Genomic DNA, 14,096 nt, shown 5'->3' on the forward strand with positions numbered 1-14,096 from the left:
TTAAAGAGAACTGTGACGTGCTTTACAAACTGTGGGCAGCATGACTTAGATTCTGGCTGCACAATTGCAGCCAGGAATGTTTTTCTCTGAAACGGTCCGGCGTCCCTGACCGGCTTCTCCCTGCACTGTTCTAGCTAATTGTGTACATAGGGAGAGATCTGTTAATTGACTAGAGCAGTGCGGAGAGAAGCTTGCCAGAGGAGACACCAGACTTGTCTCATTTATCATCTCTCTAAAGTCCCTGCCCACTCTTTAAACCATGTTTTCTGCGAACCATTTCAGAGAAGAACATACTTGGCTGCAATGATGCAGCCAGGTTCTAATATTTACAGATATTTACGTGGTTGTGAAGTATGAATCACTTGTCAGGTTCCCTCTACCACTCCCACACATCTGCCATACATGTACAATGCGGCAGGTAAGGAGTTCCCACAAAGCACTCTAAATGTACAGAGCAGTAAGAAGCAGCCAGCATGCTTAATCACGCAGTGACTGAGTAAAACTGGCTGCTATCTCTGTCAGCAGACCATCTCCATTTATCACCCGGGGACTTTTGTGCTCCCCTAATTAGTGATTACTGTGATTAGCCAATCAATTCCAACAGGCTAATCTCAGCCTTTTTGCCTTGAAATGCAAAAACAAAACACCTATAAAGTCTGTCAGAGGCAGTCAACTCAAAAAAGGTAGATTCAGACACACTTGACACTAGCCACACCATCCAGCAGGTCTGATACAAGGTGTGGGAAAGACTTAGTGCAACACAAAGGGAAGAGGAGCGCACACACTAGGCAAAGGGGGAAGTGGAGACCTCCTAGGCCGATCTAATATCACCCTGATGTCCCTATATTGGTTCTTCACCAATCGCCACATGAGAACCTCAGCCTGTCTTTCCCTGGCGTTACACCCTGGCTAAGGAAGAGAGGGGGATGAGCGCTAGTCGATCCACACTGACCACTAAAGACAACAAGGGGGAACAAACAAGGGAAGATAGCTTAGCTTTAGTCGACTTCAAAGAGATGAACACCCGTCCTCATAGCTCCATAGAGGAAGAAGTAATGCACTTGCTCCGAGCCCTCACAAGGAATAATGTGAGTATCGCCGGCACCTCCCTCTAGCAGACAGCAGGTATTTATACACCCAGGCCAGGGTGTTAATTAGCAAAAGGAAAGTAGCCGCTGGGTCCTAGAGAGACAGCCTCTAAGAAGATGTCTGTAATGCCAAACATAGAGATCTCCTGCACCCAACTGCAGGGCGACTGTCTGTCACTTCTGACACACCTGTGACAGTACCTCCCCCTCTACGAGTGGCCTCCGGACACTCAGGACCGGGTTTCTCAGGAAAAGAAGTGTGGAATTTATGAACCAACCTGGGAGCGTTCACCTCTGATGCTGAAACCCACATCCTTTCCTCTGGACCATAGCCCTTCCAGTGCACCAAGTATTGTAGAGAATGACGTTGAATATGACAATCTACAATCCTCGAAATCTGGAACTACAGATTACCATCAACCAATACTGTGGACAGTGGTAGAGGTAAGGGCTCAAGAGGTTTCACATACTTCTTGAGTAAGGACCTGTGGACCTTAAGGGCCTGAGGAAGTTCAAGACGAAACGCTGCTGGGTTAATGACGGCGGTTATTTTATAGGGACCAATAAACCTTGGTCCCAGCCTCTAAGAATGAACTTTCAATCTTATATTGCTGGTAGACAACCACACAAAGTCATTCACATTCAGGTCCGGACTTGGCAAGCGTTTTCTGTCAGCCATACGTTTATACCTGTCTCCCATGATCTTTAAATTACTCAGAACACCCTGCCATACCGAGGAGAGCGACGAAGCAAAACGTTCCTCCTCAGGAACTCCCAAAGCTCCTCCCCCACTAAACGTACCAAACTGTGGGTGATAACCGCATGCACCGAAAAACGGTGACCTGCCAGTGGATTCTTGACAATGATTATTAATGGCAAATTCTGCCAGCGGTAAGTAGGATGCTCAATCCTCCTGATTTTCAGAGACAAAACACCTGAGGTAGGTCTCCAAATTCTGATTGACACACTCGGTCTGCCCATTTGACTGAGGGTGGAAGGCAGAGGAAAAGGACAGCTGCACCCCAGTCGAGAACAGAATGCCTTCCAGAACTTAGAAACAAACTGGGTCCCCCGATCTGACACCACATCGCAGGGAACCCCGCGAAGCTTCACAATCTCATTTGTGAACACCTGAGCAAGTGTCTTGGCATTTGGAAGTGCAGGTAATGCAACGAATTGAACCATTTTACTGAACCCATCTACTACCACCAAAACCACCGTTTTGCCTGCAAAAACCAGTAGGTCAGTAATAAAATCCATGGACAAGTGTGTCCATGGCCTACCAGGGATAGGTAACGGAAGAAGAGTACCAGAAGGACGGGTATGCGAAGCCTTAGAAAGCGCGCAAATACTAGAAGCAGATACGTGTTCAATCACATCCCAATGCAACCCCGGCCACCAAAAACGACAAGAGAGGAGGTCAGCGGTTGCCTTACCAACCACAGGGATGACAAGCAAGCACAGAGTTATGATGCTCCTTAATTACTTTGCTGCGCAGATTAGATGGTACAAATAACCTTCCTGAAAGGCAGGAGACAGGGGCGGCCCCCTGAGCCTCCAACACCTCACCCTCCAGTTCATGATACAGTGCTGAAATGACTACCCCTTTCTATAATATCAGGGCAGGGTTCTCATGGTCACAAACACCAGGGAAACTACGGGACAAAGCATCAGCCTTGACATTTTTGACCCCTGGACAAAAGGTGACAACAAAATTGAACCTAGTAAAAAACAGGGACCATCTGGCTTGCCTAGGGTTGAGACGTTTAGCTGACTGGAGATATGACAGGTTCTTATGGTCAGTAATAGGATGGACAGCTCCCTCCAACCAATGTCACCATTCTTCAAACACCAATTTGATCGCCAAAAGTTCCCTATTACCCACGTCATAATTTCTCTCAGTCGAAGACAATTTTTTCGAATAGAAGACACATGGACGCCATTTACCAGGGGACAGACCCTGAGACAACACAGCCCAAAACCCTGACATCCGACGCATCAACCTCCACAATAAAGGGCTGGGAAACATCAGGTTGACTGAGTACAGGTGCAGTGACAAAATGATTCTTTAAGGAAGAAAAAGTCTGGAGGGAGGCATCCAACCATTTGGAAAAATCAGACCCCTTTTTAGTCAGGTCAGTAAGGGGTTTCACAATTACAGAGTAATTTTGGATGAATTTCCGGTAAAAATGAGTAAAGGCCAGAAAACGTTGTAGAGCCTTCAGGTTCTCGGGACGGTCCCAATAAAGGACTGCACGGATCTTCTCCGGATCCATCCAAATGCTCGAAGATGACAACAACTACCCCAAAAACTGCACCTCCTAAACAGCAAAAACACATTTTTCCAGTTTGACATAAAGTTTGTTAATCCTTAATATCTGGAGCACCTGCTTAACATGCCCCTGATGTGTCTCAAAATCAGGTGAGTAAACCAAAATATCGTCCAGACAGATAACTACAAAACTCCCCACCAAATGATGGAAAATATAATTTATGAAATGCTGGAATACTGCAGGTGCACTGGTCAAACCGAAAAGCATAACCAGACTCTCAAAAGGCCGTTCAGGAGTATTGAACGCTGTTTTCCATTTGTCCCCTTCTCTGATTCTAACCAGATTGTAGGCTTCCTTTAAATCCAACTTGGAGAATACCTTACCTCCCACAACCTGGCTGAACAAATCAGGAATCAGAGGAAGAGGGTATGGATCACGGATGGTAATTTGATTTAATTCCCGGAAATCTAAACAGGGATGTAGACCGCCATCTTTTTTCTTCACAAAGAAGAACCCTTCCGCCACGGGCGAAGATGAGGGTCTGATATGTGCCTTCTCCAGACTTTCCGCAATGAAATCCCTCATGGCTTGTCTCTCGGAGCCTGAAGAATTTTACAGTCTGGTCTTCGGTAGTTTAGCTCCGGGGGTCAGGTTAATAGGACTGTTATATGCACGATGAGAAGGCAAATCCTGACAAAAAAAAAAACGTCCTCAAAACCAGACAGAAAAGCAGGTAATATTTCCGTAGAGACATTAGCAAGGGAAATATCTAAACAGTTCTCATGGCAGTAATCTCCCCATTCAATAATCTCCCCGTTTTGACAAGGGATTATTTCACAATGAACTGAGCCCACCCTCAGTTTTACATTATGTGCAATCTGAGTAAATGCTTTCAGTGCAAGTGGCGCTGAATCGATGGCGAAGATGGAAATAGGTTTAGCTAAAGTACAGCAAGCAAAACCATGAGTTTTCACAAACTCAGCATCAACCATGCTGACTCCGGCTCCACTGTCAAATACATAAATTTTTTCAGTTTTGTTCTCTAGCACCACCTCTGCTGTCAGGACAAACTGGAAACTGCAGATTGGCAACAAATACACCCCTTATTTATCCAACTCCAGACTACCAAGAGTTAATCGAGTCTCCTTTTGTTTAGGAATTGAAGGACAGGTCCCAACAAAATGTCCCTTTTCCCCCACAAAAAAACATACGTCTTTTTTCTTGAGAATCTCTGGGAAAATGTATGACGCAGAGACACCCCCTAACTACATCGGTTCCTACACCCCCCCCCCCAGTACTGGTTCACCCCCAGACCGCTTTCCCCGGCAGAGGTACACAACACGGACTAGAAGGCCCTGGAGAAGGTGGTCTCACCCGTCTATCAAGACGTATGGCCAACGACATGGCAGCCTCCAAGGACTGAGGGGTTTCATATACTGCCAAGGCATCTTTCAACTTTTCAGTAAGACCCTCACAAAATTGACTTATAAGGGCAGAACAGGCCTGGACTGCTAGTCAGCCTTATCGGGCAGATGCCCGGTGGGCTGGTCTGTTAGGTCATAAAATGGGCTGCCTGGCTACTGTTGTCAGTGTACTATTGAGTATCAGTGAGTCATACATTCTGCATGGAGTCTGAGGTTATTTGCTTATCTTTATCGTTGGTAAATAAACAAATGACTGGACAACTCAGAGTTCTAAGAGTTTAGGATGAGCAATCCAGACACAGATTTGACTTTGAAAAGCTGGTCTTGTATTTTGTGCACTAATTAATAGCTTCTAATGTCTCTAACTTCAGAGTTTGCTCTGAAGAGTTTGTCATTGTCAGAACAGTCATTCACACAGTGTTACGCAAGGTGTGGGAAAGATTTAGTGCAACACAAAGGGAAGAGGGAAAGGGAGCTCAGACTCTAGGGAAAGGGGGGAAGTGGAGACCTCCTAGGTTGATCTAGCGTCACCCTGTCTCCCCTAACGTCCCTGTATTGGCTCTTCACCAATCGCCACTCGCGTGCCTCGCTCTGTCTTTCACTGGCGTATGGCTAAGGTTAGGGAAGGGAGGAGATGAGCACTAGTCGATCTCCACTAAACAGTATAGACAACAAGGGTGAACAAACAGGGGGAAATTGCTTAGCTTAGCTTTAGATGACTCCAGACAAATGCGCACACGTCCTCAAGCTCCAGAGAGGACTAAGTACTGCTCTTGCTAAAGCCTTCACCAGTACTAATGAATATCACCGGCACCTCCCTCTGAAACACAGCAGGTATTTATACACCCAGGCCAGTCTGTTAATTAACCTGAGGGAGGTAGCCGCTGGGTCCTAGCGACAGCCTCTAAGAAAATGTCTGTAATGCCAAACGTAGAGATCTCCTGCAACCAACTGCAGGGCGACTGTCTTTCACTTCTGACACACCCGAGACACACAGGTACCATTCCTCCAGTATTCACTGGGAAAATACTAATGTGGTTACAAAATAACAGTGTTCATGAAGCAGAGCTGGGCTATGTTAAGGTGGCAAGGGTTCAAGAAGTGACAAGGTGCTGGGCTGAGACCGTGCAAATCTAAGTATCTGTATATACACACACTGCACAGTACCACTGCTCCTGCCCTGTATATATACACTGCACAGTACTGCTTCTCCTGTCCTGTGTATATACACTGCACAGTACCACTTCTCCTGTCCTGTATATATATATTGCACAGTACCACTTCTCCTGTCCTGTACATATACACTGCAGAGTACAACTTCTACTGTCCTGTATATATACACTGCACAGTACCACTTCTCTTGTCCTGTATATATACACCGCACAGTACCACTCCTCCTGTCCTGTATATATACACTGCACAGTACCACTTCTCTTGTCCTGTATATATATACACCGCACAGTACCACTTCTCCTGTCCTGTACATATACACTGCAGAGTACAACTTCTACTGTCCTGTATATATACACTGCACAGTACCACTTCTCTTGTCCTGTATATATACACCGCACAGTACCACTCCTCCTGTCCTGTATATATACACTGCACAGTACCACTTCTCTTGTCCTGTATATATATATATATATATATATATATATATATATATATATATATATATACGCCGCACAGTACCACTTCTCTTGTCCTGTATATATATACACCGCACAGTACCACTCCTCCTGTCCTGTATATATACACTGCACGGTACCACTCCTCCTGTCCTGTATATATACACTGCACAGCACCATTCCTCCTGTCCTGTATATCAGTGTTCCCCAACTCCAGTCCTCAAGGCCCACCAACAGGTCATGTTTTCAGCATTTCCTTAGAATTGCACAGGTGATAATTTCATCACCTGCACAGGCAATAGTTCCATCATACTAAGGAAATCCTGAAAACATGACCTGTTGGTGGGCCAGGAGTTGGGGAACTCTGCTGTATATTTACACTGCACAGTACCACTCCTCCTGTCCTGTATATACACTGCACAGTACCACTCCTCCTATCCTGTATATACACTGCACAGTACCACTTCTCCAGTCCTGTTGTCGGAGTGGCGTCAATATTGGTTTAGTATTTTCAATATTACTATGGCCAAATAAAAATAAATATTTGAAAACCTGTTTAAATGGATTAACCTAAGTAATCCCCTCTCCTCTGGATAGGGGATAACTGTCCAATTGCTGGAGATCTGACTGTTAGGAACCCCATGATCCCGAGAATCGGAGCTCTGTAGAGCACCATGTAAATGGAGCTGTGGCCGATCACGCGCACTGTGGCGCCATTCACATACTGATCTTCAAATAACTCCTTTTAGGAGAGTGAGGGGCACGACAAAGTAAAGCAAATTTCACTGATCGGGGGGTAATGAGTATTAGGGTATGGGCACACGATCGGTAATTGCGGATTGCACGCAGCACGCTTGCGCTGCGTGCAATCCACAGCAGCCAGATGTTACAGCATGATGAATGTGATTTGTAGAAATCCCATGTCAACTATGCGTCTCCATGCACCTGCGGACTCGGATATGTGGTGTGTCTTTCCAGACCACAGCAAGTGTCAATTTCTTTTGCGGAGATGCTAGTCTCTACAAGAGAAATTATATCAGTGCAATGTATAGGATGCGGTGAATCCTAATGGTTCAACACATGCAGATTCACCTGCGTGCAGCGCCTTGGATGCAGCATAATGTATGCTGCATTCAAAGCGCTGCCAATACTGACTGTGTACACATACCCTTATAGTATGTGGGCTGGTGGCATTTGTGTGGCAGGGCTACTTTTTTGACCCAGTCTGGCCCTGGGGCTGAGTCATTCCATTTGGAATCCGTTGCCCATCTAAGGAATTCAGAACTGTACGTTTCCACTGACCGATTCACCTGCTGAAGGCGAAGTAGCCTAGACTCAGCCAAGGCGACTCGGTCAGGGTCATCATAGATGAGAGTCAGAGCCCCGAAAAACCCCTCCACAGACTGGAGACACACCGAGTCCTGCAGTAAAGAAAATGCCCACGACTGAGGATCACCCTGCAGTAGAGAAATCACAATTCAAATCCGTTGCTCCTCATTACCGGACGAGTAAGGACGAAGTTTAAAAAACAGTTAGCAGGCCTCATTGAATACAAAAATATTGTCCCTACCTCCTGAAAACCTGTCTGGGAGGGCAACCTTGGGTTCAGGCTGGACCAGCCTACCTGAAGAGGCCCCCACATTGGTGACCTGTAGCCGCTGATGCTGCTGCTGAACCTCACAGTGGAGGTCATTCACCTACAGAGACAGACTGCGCAGCCGCTCTGCAACTGAACCCATACCAAGGAGAAAGGAATTTAAAAAACACGCCTAAAAAAACATACACACACACACAAAAAAAAAGTGTCAGTTTTGTTTTTTTTCCCTTTTCAAAATGTGCTCAGCTGGCGATAATGTCACGCAAGGTGTGGGAAAGACTTAGTGAAACACAAAGGGAAGAGGGAAAGGGAGCCCAGACACTAGGCAAAGGGGTAAGTGGAGACCTCCTAGGCTGATCTAATATCACCCTGTCTCCACTAACATCCCTATATTGGTTCTTCACCAATCGCCGCATGCGAACCTCACCCTGTCTTTTCCTGGCGTTAGGCCCTGGCTAGGGAAGGGAGGGGGATGAGTGCTAGTCGATCCCCACGAACCACTAAATACAACAAGGGGGAACAAACAAGGGAAGATAGTTTAGCTTTAGTCGACTTCAGAAATCACGAGTTTGTTTTTTTTATTGGAAAACCACACCTTGTCTCCAACACCAAAACTTGGACTACTAGTACATCTCTTATTAGGAGATGAAGTCTGTCTACTATGTTTGTCATTTGAGGTTGTACAACCCCTGCCAAAATTATGGAATCAACGGGCTCGGAGGATATTCATTCAGTTGTTTTTATGTTTTTGAAAAAAGCAGATCACAGACATGGCACAAAACTAGTCATTTCAAATGGCAACTTTAGGGCTTTAAGAAACACTAAAAGAAATCAAGATTAAAAATGTAGTACTCAGTAACAGTAATTTTTTTCAGACCAAGCAGAGGGAAAAAATTATGGAATCACTAATTCTGAGGAAAAAATTATGGAATCACCCTGTACATTTTCATTTCCAAAACTAACACCTGCATCAAATTAGATCTGCTCGTTAGTCTGCATCTAAATAGGAGTGATCACACCTTGGAGAGCTGTTGCACCAAGTGGACTGACATGAATCATGGCTCCAACACGAGAGATGTCAATTGAAACAAAGGAGAGGATTATCAAACTCTTAAAAGAAGCTAAATCACCACGCAATGTTGCAAAAGATGTTGGTTGTTCACAGTCAGCTGTGTCTAAAATCTGGACCAAATACAAACAACATGGGAAGGTTGTTAAAGGCAAACATATTGGTAGACCAAGGAAGACATCAAAGCGTCAAGACCGGAAACTTAAAGCAATAGGTCTCCAAAACAGGAAATGCACAACAAAACAAATGAGGAATGAATGGGAGGAAACTGGAGTCAATGTCTGTGACCAAACTGTAAGAAACCGCCTAAAGGAAATGGGATTTACACACAGAAAAGCTAAACATAAGCCATCATTAACACCTAAACAGAAAAAAACAAGGTTACAATGGGCTAAGGAAAAGCAATCGTGGACTGTGGATGACTGGATGAAAGTCATATTCAGTGATGAATCGCGAATCTGCAATGGGCAAGGTGATGATGCTGGAACTTTTGTTTGGTGCCGTTCCAATGAGATTTATAAAGATGACTGCATGAAGAGAATATGCAAATTTCCACAGTCATTGATGAGATGGGGCTGCATGTCAGGTAAAGGCACTGGGGAGATGGCTATCGTTACATCTTCAATAAATGCACAAGTTTACATTGATATTTTGGTAGTTTTCTTATCCCATCAATTGAAAGGATGTTTGAGGATGATGACATAATTTTTCAAGTTGATAATGCAGCCTGCCATAGAGCAAAAACTGTAAAAACATCCCTTGAAAGAAGACACATAAGGTTAATGTCATGGCCTGCAAATAGTCCGGATCTCAATCCAATTGAAAATCTTTGGTGGAAGTTGAAGAAAATGGTCCATGACAAGGCTCCAACCTGCAAAGCTGATCTGGCAACAGCAATCAGAGAAAGTTGGAGCCAGATTGATGAAGAGTACTGTTTGTCACTCATTAAGTCCATGCTTCAGAGACTGCAAGCTGTTATTAAAGCCAGAGGTGGTGCAACAAAATACTAGTGATGTATTGGAGTGTTCTTTCGTGTGTTTGTTTTTCATGATTCCATAATTTTTTCCTCAGAATTGAGTGATTCCATAATTTTTTTCCCTCTGCTTGGTCTGAAAAAAATTACCTTTACTGAGTACCACATTTTTAATCTTGATTTCTTTTAGTGTTTCTTAAAGCCCTAAAGTTTCCATTTGAAATGATTTAGTTTTGTGCCATGTCTGTGATCTGTTTTTTTTCAACAACATTAAACAACTGAATGAACATCGCCCGAGCCCGGTGATTCCATAATTTTTGCCAGGGGTTGTAATTAGGTAATCTGGACAAAGCAACCAAGTGACTGCTTCCTGAACCTGTCTGTGTTATATTTCACTGATATTGACATGCAGAGCAGTTTTATTATGCTTTCTCCATGTCACTCTGTGAAAACTGGAGGCTGGTGGATCTTATGCTGTGTGCTACAATCTTTAACCAGTGCTGTGTGCTTTGATCAGTCATCATTAATATCTTTCCTGATCTCCTTGACCCATCCTCTCAGTCTAGCTATCGCCCCATATCACTTCTCTACTATGCCTCAAAACTACTGGAACAACACGTCCATTTTGAGCTGTCCTCCCACCTCTCCTCCTGCTCCATCTTTGACCGCCTCCAATCTGGCTTCTAACCACACCATTCTGCTGAAACTGCCCTGACTAAAGTCACCAACGACCTACTGACCGCCAAATTCAAGCGACACTATTCTGTCCTTCTCCTTCTGGACCTGTGATCTGCCTTTGACACAGTAGACCATTCGCTGTTACTACAGACTCTCTCATCTCTCAGCATCACAGACTTGGCCCTATCTTGGATCTCCTCATACCTAACAGACAGGACAATCGGTGTCTCCCACTCACACACCACCTCCTTATCTCGCCCCCTATCTGTCAGTGTCCCCCAAGGTTAAGTTCTAGGACCCTTGCTCTTCTCCATCTACACCTTCGGCCTGGGACAGCTCATAGAGTCTCACGGCTTTCAGTATCACCTCTATGCTGTCGATACACAGGTCTACCTCTCTGGACCTGAGATCACCTCCTTACTAACCAGAATCCCACACTTCCTGTCCGCAATTTCATCTTTCTTCTCTGCTAGATTCCTAAAACTTAATATGGATAAAAATGAATTCATCATCTTTCCACCATCTCGCTCAACTCCCCCATCTGACCTATCTATCAAAGTCAATGGCTGTCTACTCTCCCCAGTCCCGCAAGCTCGCTGCCTCGGGGTAACCCTTGACTCTGATCTCTCCTTCAAACCTTATATCCAAGCCCTTTTCACTTCCTGCTGACTCCAGCTCAAAAATATTTACTGGATCCGCACATTTCTCAACCATGAATCTGCAAAAACCCTAGTGCACGCCCTCATCATCTCTCGCCTTGACTACTGCAACCTCCTGCTCTGTGGTCTCCCTTCTAACACTCTCGCACCCCTCCAATCTATCCGAATCTCTGCTACCCGATTCATCCACCTGTCCCCCTACTATTCCCCAGCCTCTCCTCTCTGTCAATCCCTTCACTGGCTCCACATTTCCCACAGACTCCAGTTCAAAACCCTAACCATGGCATACAAAGCCATCCACAACCTGTCTCTTCCATACATCTGTGACCTAGTCTCCCTGTACTTACCTGCACGCAACCTCCGATCCTTACAAGATCTTCTTCTCTACTCCCCTCTTATCTCCTCTTCCCACAATCACATACAAGATTTCTCCCGTACATCCCCCCTACTCTGGAACTCTCTACCCCAACATATCAGACTTTTGCCTACTGTAGAAACCTTCAAAAGGAACCTGAAGACCCACCTCTTCCGACAAGCCTACAACCTGCAGTAATCCTCGCTCCACCATACCACTACATGACCAGCTCTACCCTCATCCATCCCTTGTACATTGTGAGCCCTCGCTGGCAGGGTCCTCTCTCCTCCTGTACCACTCGCTGGCTCGTTTTTGTTAAAATTATTGCACTTGTTGTTTGCTATGTATACCCCTTTTAAACATGTAAAGCGCCATGGAATTAATGGTGCTATAATAATAATCTCTTCTCATATTCCTTAAATCTCCTAGTCCCTCTTCCAGTCCCACACTCCATCTCCCCCCAATTCCATCCTACATCTGCTAAGTATCCATGTTCAATTTTTGGCACACAGCATTACTTCCAGCTATATTTTTTCAGTTATACCACTTCGACATGTCATCCTGATCTGTCACTGTGCTCTGATCAATATTATACTTCACTGATAAAGAGTCAGTGTTAATTTTCCACCAGAGGACAATTCTTGTGTCAATTATAGATTTTTCCATTTGAACCACAACCCTGTGTACACCCTGCAGCGGTTGAGGGCGCTGATCACAGACATGCATCACTGATCGGTAAAAGTTTTGGTGGAGTCTTTTTTTTCAATAAATTGTAAAAAAGTGAATATAAAGAAATAAATAATAGCTTTCTTTGATCACAAATTTCACAGCACTCTGTAAATACTATGCATGTAAAAAAAATCAAAGTTGATCAGCAGTTTCACCATTCTAATGTGAACGGAAAGTTATTCAATACTTTTCTGCTGTGCTCTGGTATTATGGGTCTAATTTTTATACAGAGAAGCTCCAATCAGGAAATGTATCTAATAAGTTGTCCATTCAGAGTCTTATACTGGTGGATAAAACAACACAGAACACAAGATCTTCACAGCTGTCTACACATCACAGGGGAGATCTCATGATACCTTCGCTCCATCTACCTGTTGATCCTGAAGAATGTTGGGAAAAAGAGGATGGGAACATCTTTCTGGTCTTGTCCTCTTACTGGATAGAACTGCAGAAAACACATTCAAGGACTGAATTAATCCTTTACATACAGATAATTATAGGCCGTGTGTATTTAGTCCTGTCTATTACCTGGTGATGTGAGGGGCTGGGGAACCTCCATCATGATGTCCTTGTACAGGTGTTTGTGTCCTTCTAAATACTCCCACTCCTCCATGGAGAAATGGACAGTGACATCCTGACACCTTATAGGAACCTGACACATACAATGATATTGTCATACCCACCAATCCCTTCTTACTGTTACTGTATAATGTCCCAGCAGTGTCACCTCTCCAGTCAGCAGCTCAATCATCTTGTAGGCGAGTTCTAGGATCTTCTGGTCATTGATGTCCTCATGTATCAGGGGGTGAGGTGGAGGCCCTGTGATTGGGCTCAGGGGTCTTCCCCATCCCTCAGACACAGGGGCCTGACAGCACTCACCAGAGGTCTTCTTCACTACTGTGTAATCCTGGTTATGGAGAGACACATTTATAAATCTCACTACAGACATTCCCAGAGTCCTCACCTCTCCAGATCTGTCCATCTGTTATTCCCATAGATAAGAATGATGTAATGTGACGTCATCCGAATCTCTCACCTCTCCAGTAAGTCGGAAGATGATCTCTAGGGTGAGGTGTAATATCCTCTCCGCCATCTTGTCCCTATCCCCATCCATCCTTGATGGTCAATCAGGAAAATTCTCTTATATAGAAGATCTCCACTGAGAGGATCCGATATTGTAGGGACCTGAATGGGGAGAAGATGACGATGTAACATCATAAAGATCCCATGTAAGAAATCTCCGGAGCTGTTACCGGCTTCGCATGATCACTACATCCAGTCATGGCCCCGTCCTGCCCCCGGTATAACACACAATCACATTATAGTCACATACAGAGATTTATCACAGAATATCTCCAATCCAACACCAAAAACACAGAAGAAATCTAAAGGAAAATCTAAAATATCTGAATCTTTATTAAATATTTCATAAAAACAAAACACAAAGTTATAAAGTGCCGGGAACATCCACAGAGATCGGGACGGCAGAACCGGGGACGTCAGTAACAGATAATGATAGAACATTAATATCTCCTGATAGTGACAACATGGAGCCGGCGACGGCCATAATGGAGACTGTACAGTAACAGAGCAGCGAGCGACGTCAGGAGGGAAGTGACCCAA

General features: G+C 44.7%; 1 pseudogene; it reads right to left on the reverse strand.

Annotated features, from left to right (window-relative positions):
* The window catches only part of LOC141271445 (uncharacterized), a 129,121-nt pseudogene extending 115,469 nt beyond the window's left edge, over positions 1 to 13,652 (reverse strand).
* Between the last annotated feature and the right edge of the window lie 444 nt (positions 13,653 to 14,096).

Source organism: Phyllobates terribilis, unplaced genomic scaffold, assembly GCF_046119375.1.
Source record: "Phyllobates terribilis strain yellow unplaced genomic scaffold, ASM4611937v1 Scaffold_5__5_contigs__length_657084704, whole genome shotgun sequence".
Taxonomy (NCBI): Eukaryota; Metazoa; Chordata; class Amphibia; order Anura; family Dendrobatidae; genus Phyllobates; species Phyllobates terribilis.